Source organism: Tiliqua scincoides, chromosome 6 (genome assembly GCF_035046505.1).
Source record: "Tiliqua scincoides isolate rTilSci1 chromosome 6, rTilSci1.hap2, whole genome shotgun sequence".
Classification (NCBI taxonomy): Eukaryota; Metazoa; Chordata; class Lepidosauria; order Squamata; family Scincidae; genus Tiliqua; species Tiliqua scincoides.
Window position 1 is genome coordinate 50,335,865 of NC_089826.1, and position 14,173 is coordinate 50,350,037.

Genomic DNA, 14,173 nt, shown 5'->3' on the forward strand with positions numbered 1-14,173 from the left:
CATCCACCACTGCCCAACGGGACACAATCCTTGATGGTGTTGCCACACTGGAGTAGAATAATTCTACCAGTGTATGTTGGTGTTCTACCAGTACCAAGGGATTTATTAAATAGTGACTCTTATCTTGTCCTGCTAGTGCCTAGAATTGCTATGACAGTGAATTAAGCAATCCTGGATGTCAACCATGCTATAGTAAGCAATACTTTACATATGCTTCTTTTCAAAATAAGTCTTGTATCTACTGGAAATTATTTCTGGCAAAATTTAAGTGAGGATTTACAAGTAAAATCCACAAGATGCCTTCTTTTCACAGTATTTTTAAGTTCCACAAAACATGAAACTTTTAAGTTTCTCTAGGAAGCAGCACTGGGAACATGCATATTAAAGATGATCCAAAAAAAGTTAGAAACTTGCTAAATTACTACAGGCAGCATTCCACAAACCACTCAAGCTCGCACTCTTGCATTAAAGTTGTCTTGCAATAAGTTGACAGCAATCTTATTTCTTTAGGTTTTTAAATAAAACACTTATTTCTTTAGGTTTTTAAATAAAAACAGTGTTTTTAAATAAAACACTGAAAAGGGGGAGGTATGCACATTTTGATTATTTCTTTGACTTGTAGCTAAAAAAAAGTGGAAAAATGATTGGTTTAAGAAGTTTATGGAATGTAGCTTGCAGAAACAGCACTGTAAATCCATGACCAAAAGGTGGTGCTATATTCCATCCACTTAATCCTATTTACAACCTTAGCCATAAACACAAATCATATTCCTGTATTCATATGGAAATTGGCTACTATCAGAGCAACATCACTTTCACTGAGTACTGGATCCTGCAAATATGCATGTTGCACAAGGATCTTACCTAGTGTCAATTGCTGTTTATAAAAACTTGTATTACAGAGCATTATCATAATGCGCACATGGAGGTAGTGTGGCTTCCTTTCCTTCTTGAACTTCAAGGAACTTTTGTTAGCAATTATTTAACACTGCATGTTCATGCCTTCTGGTCTAACGTGCAGAAAACAGGGTTCATGCTCTCTTTGTAGTCATAGTTGCACAGTTAGCAAAATACTAGGGATATCTGACCAGTAGGGCTACAGTACTGGTTCCCAACCTGTGGACCACAAGTTGGTCCAAGAGACCCTGAGAAGTGGTCTGTAAGGTCTGAAAAAAATTGCCTTGATCACCTCCAGTGTCTTCTCAGCAAGCAATTACGCTCAGACTACCAAAGAGGGTGGAGAGTGGATCGCCCACACTTACAGGGCGGTCCATTCTCATTCTTCTCTGATAGTCCATGGGGGAGCACTTGGATCACCAGAGAGAGTAGAGACCAGACCATCCACAGTCACATGTGGTCCATGACAATTGCAACTTTTGCCTCAGTGTTCTGGGGGTTTCTAAGGGTTGGGAAACACTGGGCTACAATCTTATGCATGCTAATAGCCCAGTCCTAACCAACTATCCAGCACTGATGCAGCCATGCCAACAGGGCATGGCTGCATCCTGCGGTGGGGGGGGGGCAGTCACAGAGGTCTCCTCAAGGTAAGAGAACATTTGTTCCTTTATCTCAGGCCTGCATAGGTGCTGGAAAGTTGAATAGCATTGGGCCCTAACTTGATAGTAAGGATTACTGAGCTCAGTAGTCCTCAGTACGACACTGTATATGGACAGGGCATAAAATGCATTAGATCTGTGTTAGGTGGTCATGTGTATAAGTGTGCAGAAACAGAGTGTTTGTTACTGCTCTGGAGACTTCAGTGTTACAAAAAGCTGTTCAAGAAACTCCTATCCGGTATATAAAGATACCCCCACCAGACTGCTGAGACTAGAATATCCTGCTTTTTAAAAGTCAGTTTCCCTGAAGGGCAGGAAATTCTTACACATGTGAATGTATTAGAGGCATGTTCACTACTGACAATAAATTTAATTAGGATATGATTCCATCAGCTTTCATTATTTTCTGGATATAATTTAACTTTTTCAATATAGTTATAATTATTAGGAGCAGGCTTAACCTGGACACACTGGTTCAGGGCCCGATCCTATGCAATGCACACTGGCCCAGCGCACACCATTGCAAGCATTCTGTAAGGCATGCCTGCAACAGTCTCTGCTGGTCCAGTGCTGGAGCAGGCTCAGTGTGAGCCTTTGCTGACCCAGTGTTGGTTAGTGGACAGGGGACCACTGCCTGGAGCTCTGGGCGAATGCTGGGGGGAAGGCGTGGTGGGGGGAGGGACTGGGGCGGGAGGGGGTCTGGACCAGCAGAGCTCTGCTTTGCCAGATCCATAGCCCTGCTTTGGGCCTCCTGGCCTGACTCGGGGCTGCCAAAAGAGCCAGCGCAGAGAAGTAGCCATGATCAAGTAGAATTGGTTGGAATCCTGCCCTCTGATGTGGCTGGGAAGGCTGAAAAGGGCTTCTTACCTTACCCCACCCCACCCCGGTAAGGGGACAAATGTCCCCTTTTCCTGAGGAGATGTGAGCTGCTAGCAGCTGCCCAGCATCCACAGGATGCAGTGGCAGCCATTTTGGTGCTCCTGCAGCCCTTGGCACCGGGCAACTCAGGATTGGGCTGCCCGACACCTTAATCCAGGGGTGCCCAAACCCCAGCCTTGGGGCCACTTGCAGCCCTCAGAGGCTCCCAATCAGGCCCTTGGGGAGCCCCTAGTCTCCAATGAACCTCTGCCCCCCCCCCCCGAGACTTGCTGGAGCCCATGCTGGCCTGATGCAACTGCTCTCAGCATGAGGACAACGGTTCAACCTCTCATCTGAGCTGTGGGATGAGGGCTCCCTCCACTACATGCTGTTTCATGTCTGTGATGCAGCAGTGGTAGTGAAGGAAAGGCATAAAGCAAGGCCTTTAGCTATTGCAAGACCTTAATTCATTCATATAAGTTCCATCTCTAATATATTCATTTATGTAAATTTATTCAAATTTTAAATGTTAAATTAATTATTTCTTTCCCAGCCCCTGACAGTGTCAGAGAGATGATGTGGCCCTCCTGCCAAAAGGTTTGGACACCCCTGCCTTAATCAGTAGCTTTGGCAAACCGAATATCCAGAGTTAATGTAAGTTGACAAACCTTGAGATTTTTCTAAAATAGCAGCCATTATTTACTTTTGGTTGAAAGAAAACTGCTGTTGCCCAGCTCCCTTCATTTCATTCATTTTGTGCAGAGAAATTCTAGGTAAATTTCAAGCAACCCAGGGGATTCTGTACTCCTTGCTGTACTGTTTCTTCACCGGGGTGGTTTTTCTGCATTCAATTACAAGTTTATCAAGGACTGCAGCTGTGGTTCCAACCAAATGAACAGAGAAGATCCTTCCTGTAAAAGACTATGCTTAATGTTTTAGGAAAGATTCACAGTGAGCACAGGTGAGGTGGTGGGTAAAGGCTGAGACTTGAAGTAGGAATTGATGCTCATCTCTTGAACTGTGGGAGACTAGATAACAGAAGTTAATGACATCCAGAAGCCCATTCCTGGACCCCACCCCCCATTTAGCCATATCATGCCTTGCTTGGAGTGCTCTGAAAACAATACTCCAGGGGCCAAGCCCCTTCCTCTATTACTTACAGCACAGTCCTGTGCATGACTCAAAAGTAAGCCCCACTGTGTTCAATGAGGTTGAAATCCTATGCAGTTACCTGGGAGTAAGCCCCACTGACTAGAATAGTACTTGCTTCTGAGTAGATAGGCATAGGCTTGGGCTATCACTCCCAGTAAAGTGTATACAGTATAGGAGTGCAACCATAGAGCCCTAGCCTATGCCTATCTACTCAGAAGTAAGTCCTATTATAGTCAATGGGGCTTACTCCTAGGTAAGTGTGGATAGGTTTGCAGCCTTAGAGCCCCATCCTAAGCATGTCTACTCAGAAGTTCCATTACAGCCAATGGGGCTCTTACTTCCAGGAAGGTGTGGCTAGGGTTGTAGCCTTACAGCCCAATCCCATGTGTGTCTACTCAGAAGTCAGTCCCATTAGAGTCAATGGGGCTTACTCTCAGGAAAGTGTGGATAGGATTGGGCTGTTAGAGCCCATTCTACTCAGAAGTTCATGTCTACTCAGAAGTAAGTCCAATTACAGTCAATGGGGCTTGCTCCCTGGTAAGTGTGGATAGGATTGCAGCCTTAGGCTGCATATGTGTTATGCTTTTATCTATTTTTTAAATTATGTTTTAAATCTATTTTAACCTGTTGTAAGCCACCTTGAGTCCCTTCGGGGAGAAAGTCGGGTAAAAATAAAATTATTATTATTTAAGCCTCACTGAATTCAGTGGACACGTACAGTGTTGCACTGCACAGTATTTAGGATGGCGGCCTGAGGTTCAAATGCCCACTCTGCCATGATGAAAGCAAGTGGGGGACCTTGAGCAAGCCACTACTGCCTACCTCACAAGGTTGTTGTAAGACGCCATGCACAAAATCCCTGATGCAACTGCTGGGATCCATAAAGGATGAGCCCTAGCCTCTTGAAAGGCAACTTGGGAGCAAGATCCTATGCTTGTCTACTCGGAAGTAAGTCCCACTGTCTCCAATGGAGCTTACTCTCAGGAAAGTGTGCCTGGGACTGCAGCCTGTCCCCGAGGCGGCTCTTGAGCCACCAGGGATGCTCCTGCCAGACTCCGTGGCCCACTGACCCCATTCCGCGCGGGGCAAGCCATGCACGCAGCCGCTGGGCCGGGCGTGTGCTGCCTGCAGGGGAGAAAGAGGGCTCAGCAGCGCTGCCGCCCGCCCTCCGCTGCAGAGGATGCTCTCGTGGCATCGCCCCAGCACCAGCTGCCGCCCTTGCAAGCCCCCGCCCGCGCAGCCGAGGGGGCGCACGCAGGAGTGGTGCCGCTGCTGCTTCCCCTCTTCCCCCCCCAAGTGGAGTGCTGACGTCACCTCCCTCTGCTCGGGGATAACAGGGGTAGGTCTGTCTGGCTCCCGGAAGAGTCACTGGGTTGGCTGGCAGCGGCAGCAGCTCGTCTGAAGCTGGGTGGGAGCAGAGGCAGCAGCGGGAGGCGGCGGAGTTCAGCGTGGCGCTCGCTCGCGGGAGAGGCCAGGCGAGTGCAGCCCAGCCAGCCAAGCCTCGCCTCCCCCGCCTCTGGGCGTTCTGCCGGGGGTGTCCCAGCGTTCGCGGCTGGAATGGTGCTGGCGCCGGCGTTCGGTGCCTGCGTTCTAAGGAGGGAGCCGTCCGAGCGGAGGAGCCGCGATGGAGATGCTGCTGCTGCAGCCGTTGGGGTGAGTGTCGGGCGCACGTCGCCGGGCGGGCGGGCAGGCAGGCAGGCAGGCAGGCGCGCCCCGCTCCGCTGCCCGTGCTCATCAGCCAGGCAACCCTCGAACGGGTGGGCGGATCGCCTTCTCTTCCTCCTCTGCAGGGCAGAGGCTGGAGCCGGGCCTCAGGCTGCAGTAGCCACACTTACTTAGGAGTAAGCCCCATTGGCTGTAGTGGAACTTACTTCTGAGTAGACATGCCTAGGATGGGGCTCCAAGGCTGCAATCCTATCCACACTTACCTGGCAGTAAGCCCCATTGGCTGTAATGGAACTTATTCTGAGAATATGTGCCTAGGATGGGGCTCTAAGTCTCAGCTAGTTACAAAGTACTAAAGGCTCAGTCTGCAACCCAGGAGATCCTGAGTGAAACAAGTCTCCTGATCATGTGCAGAGTGCACTTCCAGGTCAGGGTGACCAGATGCCCTCTCTTTTCCCCAGGACACGTCCTCTTGTTTTAGCCTCCTGTCCTGGAAAAGAACTTAAGTGTCCTCCTTTTCCCTATGAGTGGGCAGCGCATAGCCTTCTTGTAATTAATAAGTTATATGTAATAACTTATATGCAACATAAAGTTTGATAATAAGTAATATAGTGTTTAGTTTAACCACATGAAATCAATATATGATTATATGATCAAAATCATATGTTTTTAGCTTTTATGTCCTAAATTTTTCTTGGGTGTCCTACATTTTGGGTTGTTGTGTTCTCTTTTGCAGTTATGATATCTGGTCACCCTGTTCCTGGTCTGTGAGAACTGGCCCACAAATGTCTGATGTTGGAAGGCAGAGTTGTGGTAAAGGGGAGGGGGTTGCTGCTGTTCAGGTCTGCTTGGAAGTAGTGGTCTGTGTGGCCTGGAAGGGCGGTGGCAGCTGCTGCTTGACTCCAGTTCACTGAGAGCTGTGGACAGAAGCCCACCCTAACAGAGATGCTGTCCTCTAATAATTCATAAATCATGGGGTAGTGACCTAGAGTCTGAAAATGTTGTCTAGAGTTGAGCCTGACTTGAATGTAAGCCCTGGATTACTTAAGCAAGGCTTATAGTCTCGTTTTAGGTGCAAGAGCAACTTTTGCCCAACAGGCCCGGTCCCTTTATGTCCCTTTATGTGGTTTCTTTATATCTCCCCTTGCTCCCAAGCTGTCTGTAGAGCTTGCATCCCAAAGTGGGTCTCTATGTTGTGAGGTCACCTTTGTCAGGCAAGCTGCCAAAGCGTGAGCCTCCACAAGAGTACACATGTAGCCTGGTTCTTTCATTCCTTTTGCTTTGATTACTTAACTTGCTCCTTCTGGACATAGTTTGGATAGCACAAAGATGTGTGATTATACTGCCCTTCCACTGTCAAGGCACCTTTTCAGAAATAAAAGTATAGTCCTCTGTCTATGCCGTAACCAGCAGTTGAATGATAGACAGTTACTTAGAGCCCCCTGTTAAGTGCAATGTTCTGTACATGTGTGGTGATCTCTTTTGGCTGCATGAACACTCTACTGCAGTGGTTCTCAAACTTTTAGCACAGGGATGCACTTTTTACAATGAGAATTGGTCAGAACGCACTGGAAGTGATGCCATGACCAGAAATGACATCATCAAGCAGGAAATTTGTAAATATTCTTAGGCTGCAATCCTACTCACACTTACCTAGGAGTAAGTCCCATTTACTCACTGGCGTCGCTAGGGGGTGCGGGCTGCACAGGTGCGGGGTGGGGTGACATGTCCTGGGAGGAGTGCTAACATCACGGTTTTAGAAGCTACCCTGTCATGCCATCCACTGTTGGATACGGAATGTCCAGCGGAACGCAATGCAAAAAAACAGAATGGAAATAGCTCCTTGTGTTCAAAAGTTATGGCCAAAAAACCGGAAGGAAAAAAATGCATGGATCCCTATGGAAAGTGAAAGTGAGCCGTATTGTGTGTTTACTCGCAGGCTGAGAGGAATCCAACTACACCAGAATGGTCCAGATCCAATGAGTGCAGCCCCCAAAAATACAAAAGGGAGAAGGAGGTCCCTGCCTCCCTCCCAGCTGTATCTGTTGAGCCGGAAACAAAGCCACATGGCCATGTTTACTTGTGATTAGGCAAACTTGCCTTAGTCCATTGGAAAGGGCAGACTGAGAGGACTCCAAGGACGTCAGAATGGTCCTCATCCAATGAATGCAGCCCCCAAAACACCTGAGAAGGAAGTCCCTTCCTCCCTCCTGCAGTCTATTGAGCGCTATGGAAAGCAAAGTCAGCCACATGGTTGCCTTTACTTGTGAGTAGGCAGACTTGCCTTGCCTTGCCTTTTGGTCAGGCCAGGCAAAGGGGAATGTGAGGCCACTAGAAAGGTCCCAATCCGATCGAACTGGAGCACAACAAATGCTCCAGAAGGCAGCCCCCCCCCCAAGAAGGACAAAGAAAAGAGGCTTCAACTGGTAAGGGGAAAGTTTTCTATTTTGCACTTGCAAAGCCAAGTGGGTCTTTATCTTGATATGCCTGAAACAGAAGAACTTTCAACTGGGCGTTGGGAGGGCTGGAAATCTCACTGATTCTTTTGGGGGGGGGGGGTTGTTATTGCAGGCAGACTACAGAGTAAGCTCCATTGACCACTGTGGGACTTACTTCTCAGTAGACATGCATAGGCTTGAGCTCACAGGCTGCAATCCTACCCACACTTTCCTGAGAGTAAGCCCCATTGACCACAATAGGACTTACTTCAGAGTAGATTAACTTGGTGCAACAGGACTGGCTCCCCCTTGTTTAATTATTTCTTTTATTTTAATTTAATTATTTATAATTATTTATTTTAGTTTGCTTGATAATGTCACTTCTGGCCATGACATCACTTCCAATGGGTCCTGGACAGATTGTCATTCTAAAAGTGGGTCCCAGTGCTAAAAGTTTGAGAACTGCTGCAATAAGGTGTTAGTAAGTTGACACGGGCTCTCTCTCTCTCTCTCTCTCTCTCTCTCTCTCTCTCTCTCTCTCTGTGAGTGTGTCAGAGAGAGACTCTACAAGTTTTCAAAATCACTAAAATCAGAGTTTGGAAGAATAATCCCATCATGTTATATATCAATCAGTGTGTAATTTTATGCAGAATGCAGTGAAACAAACCACATTGAAATATCTATGTTCTATCAAAAGGTACAGCTATAAAACCAGTGGGGGCGGGGCAATGGTGGGCATGGTGATGTACCACCTGAGGCGTTGCCGTGCCCACTGTATGGGGTGACGCGCAGGTCTCCCACACCGGGTGACTGGAATCCTAGTGACGCCACTGCATTTACTATCATTGTTAAAAGCATAAACATTTCCCCAAATGCAGTCGCACACCATAGTAACATCAAGCCTACTATATTAAGAATAAAATATTGAAATGAATGAGGACCCACCTGAAATATTGAAATGAATGACCACAGTCTGAGAAACATTGCTCTGCTGTTCTTAATCTGAAGCAACTGCCCCTAGTGTGTCCTTCCTTCATCCATAGACATATATTGGTGGGAAAAATCCACCCTTTGTAGCACTCAGATATCTTTTTATATGAACACTAGATAGTTACTGTGCATTAAGGTATCCAATTTTTGTTGATGTGATTTGAACGGTTAAAATCAGTTCAGTACGCAAAATCAGGTTTGTTAAAAATGTTCCTTCTTGAGGATGTCACTTCCGATCATGACATCATTTCTGGTGGGTCCTGATAGATTCTCATTCTAAAAAGTGAGTCCCAATGCTAAAAGTTTGAGAACCACTGCATGTAGGGCAGTGTACAGTACTCCAGCATGAATAAGAACATAAGAACAGCCCCACTGGGATCAGGCCATAGGCCCATCTAGTCCAGTTTCCTGTATCTCACAGCAGCCCACCAAATGCCCCAAGGAGCATGCCAGATAACAAGAGACCTGCATCCTGGTGTCCTCCCTTGCACTGGCATTCTGCCATAGCCCATTTCTAAAATCAGAAAGTTGCACATATACATCATGGCTTGCAACCCATAATGGATTTATCCTCCAGAAACTTGTCCAATCCCCTTTTAAAGGCATCCAGGCCAGACGCCATCACCACATTCTGTGGCAAGGAGTTCCGCATATGGACCACATGCTGAGTAAAGAAATATTTTCTTTTGTCTGTTCTAACTCTCCCAACACTCAATTTTAGTGGATGTCCCCTGGTTCTGGTGTTATGTGAGAGTGTAAAGAGGATCTCTCTATCCACTTTATCCTTCCCCTGCATAATTTTGTGTGTCTCCACCAATTAAAATGTTACCAAAAGGGCTGTTTTGTTTAGGGGAATCAGTACACTACCCTTACTGGAACCTCAGGATTGCAGGCTGGATAACAAGACGGCGTAATGCAGAGAAATTCCCTTTAGCTTAAAGAGGAGACTGGGAGAAAGATAACTTTTAATAAAAGATTATAGCTTTATTACAAAACCACAAAGGTAAACATAATGCACATGGAAAAATGATAAGTATATGTTCCTTGGTCCTAGTACTAGAATGTAGTGTACCTAGCTTTCATGGTGGTTGCATTAGAGAGTATTTGGTGCATCCGAGGAAATTAGAAAAAGGAAAGGTTGTAGGGAAGGATTTTAGGGGTCCCTGATCTGCCAAACCTAGTTGCTGACTAAAGATGGGGAGAGAAGGGGGGGGGGAAGAAGGGAAAAAGTTCCAGACGCAGGATAGTTACCTGTCTTGTAGAGCAGTTGGATGGGGGGGGGGGAGTCCTGTGTGGAGGACCCTCTGACACAACACAGATGTGTTGTGTCCTTGGAGGGGGAGCCAGAGAGAGCGAGCATGTGGCAGAACCCCTCTTTTAAAAAGGGGTTTGCTGGCTGTCTGAGCCAGAGGCAGCTTGCTTACTACCACCAGCAGGGTGTTTGGAGTCAGGATGTCCCCTATCAGCAAAATTCAGTGGGGTCTAATGGCTGGCTTCCTAGCTGGGGGAACTCAAACAATACCATGAATGGGCAACCCAGGAAGGCAGTTCAAATTTTGCATATGGTACTTAAGCAGTGATTGAGTTAAAACAATACAATGAATAAGAGACACTTAAACAATGATTTACTATGCCAGACTTCTTCCTAGGGAGGTGGATTTTGTAACCACAAGCTTGTGATTTGACCTGATTGTGACCTGTGTGTTGAGGTTTAACCTGCATGATACTTTAGTCCATATTACATAACCAGATATAAAATCACAACTAAGGAAAAAGAGGATTTCACGCCACAGTCTCAATCAGGCCCCCCCTTAGGCGTCTCTTTTCTAGGCTGAACAGGCCCAAACGCCGTAGCCTTTCCTCATAAGGAAGGTGCCCCAGCCCAGTAAACATCTTAGTTTCTCTCTTTTGCGCCTTTTCCATTTCCACTATGTCCTTTTTGAGATGTGGCGACCAGAACTGGACATAATACTTACCATCGATTTGTACAACGGCATTATATTATTCTAATGATCCCAAGCATAGACTTGACCTTCTTTACTGCCGCCGCACATTGGGTCGACACTTTCATCGACCTATCCACCACCACCCTAAGATCACTCTCCTGATCTGTCACAGACAGCTCAGAACCCATCAACCTATATGTGAAGTTTTGATTTTTTGCCGCAGTGTGCATGACTTTACACTTACTGATGTTGAAGTGCATCTGCCATTTTGCTGCCCATTCTGCCAGTCTGGAGAGATCCTTCTGGAGCTCCTCACAATCACTTCTGGTCTTCACCACTCTGAAAAGTTTGGTGTCGTCTGCAAACTTAGCCACCTCACTGCTCACCCCTGTCTCCAGGTCATTTATGAAGAGGTTGAAAAGCACCAGTCCCAGGACAGATCCTTGGGGCACACTGCTTTTCACCTCTCTCCATTGTGAAAATTGCCCACTGACACCCACTCTCTGTTTCCTTGTCTTCAACCAGTTCTCAGTCCATGAGAGGACCTGTCCTCTAATTCCCTGACTGTGGAGTTTTTTTAGTAGCCTTTGGTGAGGGACCATGTTGAATGCCTTCTGAAAGTCCCAGGATTAGTAAATTTGATGTTGCAGTTTCAGATTATCGTTATTACCCATACTATTTTCACTGCAGCTTTTGTTTTTCTATAGGTTGTAGTTTAATAGTATTTTTGTCAAGCAGATTTTTATAAGCTGCCTTGGATATTTTTATTTACAAGTCGGGATGTGATGTCTTTAAAAATAAACTGCCTCTGGGACTTGTAAGTATTTCCCTTTGCTTCTCATGGTTGTCATGATCAGCGCTGTAGCCTGTGAAGGCAACAAGCTGTCTTGTTGAAGGTAGTAGATTAAGACTGTTCTGGATGGGAAGTTACCTTGGAAGCTTATACAAAATAGCTTCCATCATGGTGAAAAGAGGGCAATAAATATAATTTATCAATGAGTAAATCTGTAACTGGGTGCAGCATTGGAGGAGGATCAGAGTAGCTAAATATTTTTATTAAGAATACTAAACGCACATTCGGTCTGCCTTATCTTGGTATTTGAAAGACCTATCATGACATTAAGAAGTATACATGCTAAGAGAGCTGTGTTAGTTGAGTGTTCCTGACTTTGGCACACATCTTCAAAAATTGTTTACTACTTGTAGTTGTTCACAAGTGAAGGGGAAAGTGGAACCACACACCCCAGTCTGACTTCCATGTGCTCAAGTCGAAAGTATGAGTGGGGGGAGGGGTTACATATGTACTATGGCAGGTTAAGCTTTCCATGCAGTTGGGAACCCCAGTTGCACAAGTGTTCCCCATTGCATGCACATGCTCTACACACCAGGTATACATGCATAGTACCCCCATTCACTTTCTGCCAAGTGTGTGGAGGTTGGATAGGTGAAAACTGGTGGTTGTACTGATGCCTGGGTATGACTATGTTGGTGAACACAGTCCTGCTTTCCATGCTTTTTCCATTGAATCTGTGGGAAGAACTTATGGATAGGACTGAAGCTGCAGTAATATGTGTTTACCTGTAAGTAAGTCCCATTGAGTACAGTGAACTGAATTCTGAGTAAATAAGCATAGGAGTGCATTGTTAATGTGTTCTGTGATTGTAATTGTGATTAGTGATTTGTCAGCTACATGTTTTCTAATTGTTTATCTTGGTCTTAAACAGAAAAGTAAGCTTGCTGGGATTATTGATAGTTGTATAAACAATCTGTGGATGGTTTGGGGAGAGGAGGAAAGCTGGTACTAAAGGTTACAGGTACAATGCCTGGCATCTCTAGGTAGGGTTGGGAGAACTAACCCATTTGTAACCCTTAAAAACCATTGTCTCAGCAGACAATACTGAGCTAAGTGGGCCTGTGATCTGAAAAAGGCAGCTTTTAAAAGCTGTAAAAGTGGCTCTGTAAAAGGCAGCTTCCTATGAGGCAGGTAACAGAGTGCACATCCTCTGTGATTCTGAGAGCATGTTAGAACAGTTCAAGACTACGAAGCTAGTAATATATAACAATGACTTAATGTAGTGGGCCTGGCTGGGGAAATGGGCACAAAATTCCTCTAAGAAAAGATCTTATGACCTTTAAAGTGTCTGTAGAAGATGAAAGCTCATGTTTAAGGTTCCTCTGCAGTTCCACTTCAAGTAGCTTAGAACAGTGGTTCCCAGAGGCTGCTGCCTGTTTTATAAATGCCAAGGAGTGTGGCTATAATGGTGATCAGGCAGCAGTGCTCCCTCCCAAGTAGCAGCTTGTTTAACCCTTGATTTACACTGCAAAACTAACAGGACAGATTAGGCTTAACCACCAAAAATTGGATCACAACCCACTGGCAGGTCCTGGACCCATAGTTTGAGAACTGCCAGCTTAGAAGGTAAAGTACAGTGGGCCCTCCTTATCTGTGTGTTTGGGACTCACAGATTTGTCACAATGAGGGTCCTGACCCATGTCAGCAGGGCTTCACTGTACCTCCCAGATGCAACCATTTGTGCCCAGGAGCTGATGTGAGGTGCAGGGAGGCCATGCATAGTTTTGCAAAAACCAGAAGTGCCTTTTTAAGGGTTCAGGGAGGCCACATGCAGCTTCCCCGGGTCTCGGACCACCTCCTGGTTTGTTAGGATTGGGTTCACAGTAGCTTTCAGGAATTAGAATGATTCCTGATCAGAATTGGAATGTAGTGCCTAAATTGGGACCTCCTCAGTTCAAATCTCACTTCTGCCATGAATTCGTTAGGCCGCCTTAGGCAGCAAGCCACTTTCTCTCACCCTTGGCTTCCCAGCTGCAGTTGGTAGATTGTACTTGCCTTTACAGGGTTGCTATATCCTTGAAGGAATCTATATACACATGAAGTGCTTTGCACTTTTAGAAAGTGCTTCATAAATGTGGTTATGCTTAATTCACTTAACGCAGCAGTTCCCAAAGTGTGTGTTGCGATGCCCTGGGGTGACATGGAGCACTTGTCACAGCATTTCTAGCTACCTGCTACCCATGGCACGAACCTTTAAGCAGCAGCAGGAGGCTCAGCATGGCCGAGAGCTGCAGCAGAGTGCAAAAGCTCAGAGCTGCACAGTGCAAAAACTGCGCTGAGAAAATTTTGCCCATCCGTCTGGCCCTCTTTCTGCAGCCTGGAGACTTGCAGCGCCCTTGGAACCCAGAAGTGAGTGACTAGTGATGTCATCACGTGACAAGTTTCATGTCACCACCATTCACTTCCAGGTTCCGAGGGTGTCACAGCCCCAGTAGGTTTGGGAACCCCTGACCCAGAGGGAAGCTGTCCCCTTCTGACTTTATCTTTAGGTTGAACATTATATTTTGTAGGGACAGTGGCCCTGCAGCTTAAATTAAGGCTTCTGTTTGTACATACACCATGCCTATACTGAGGTAGGCTTCTTCAAAGGTCACCTGATGTAAAGCAGCTACAGAAAAGTTTATAAACTTCTAAGCTTTTAAACTTCTTAAGCACTGCTAACTCCATATCCACATCTAAAAATCAACCTTCCAAAAAACACTGGTAAATGTTAAC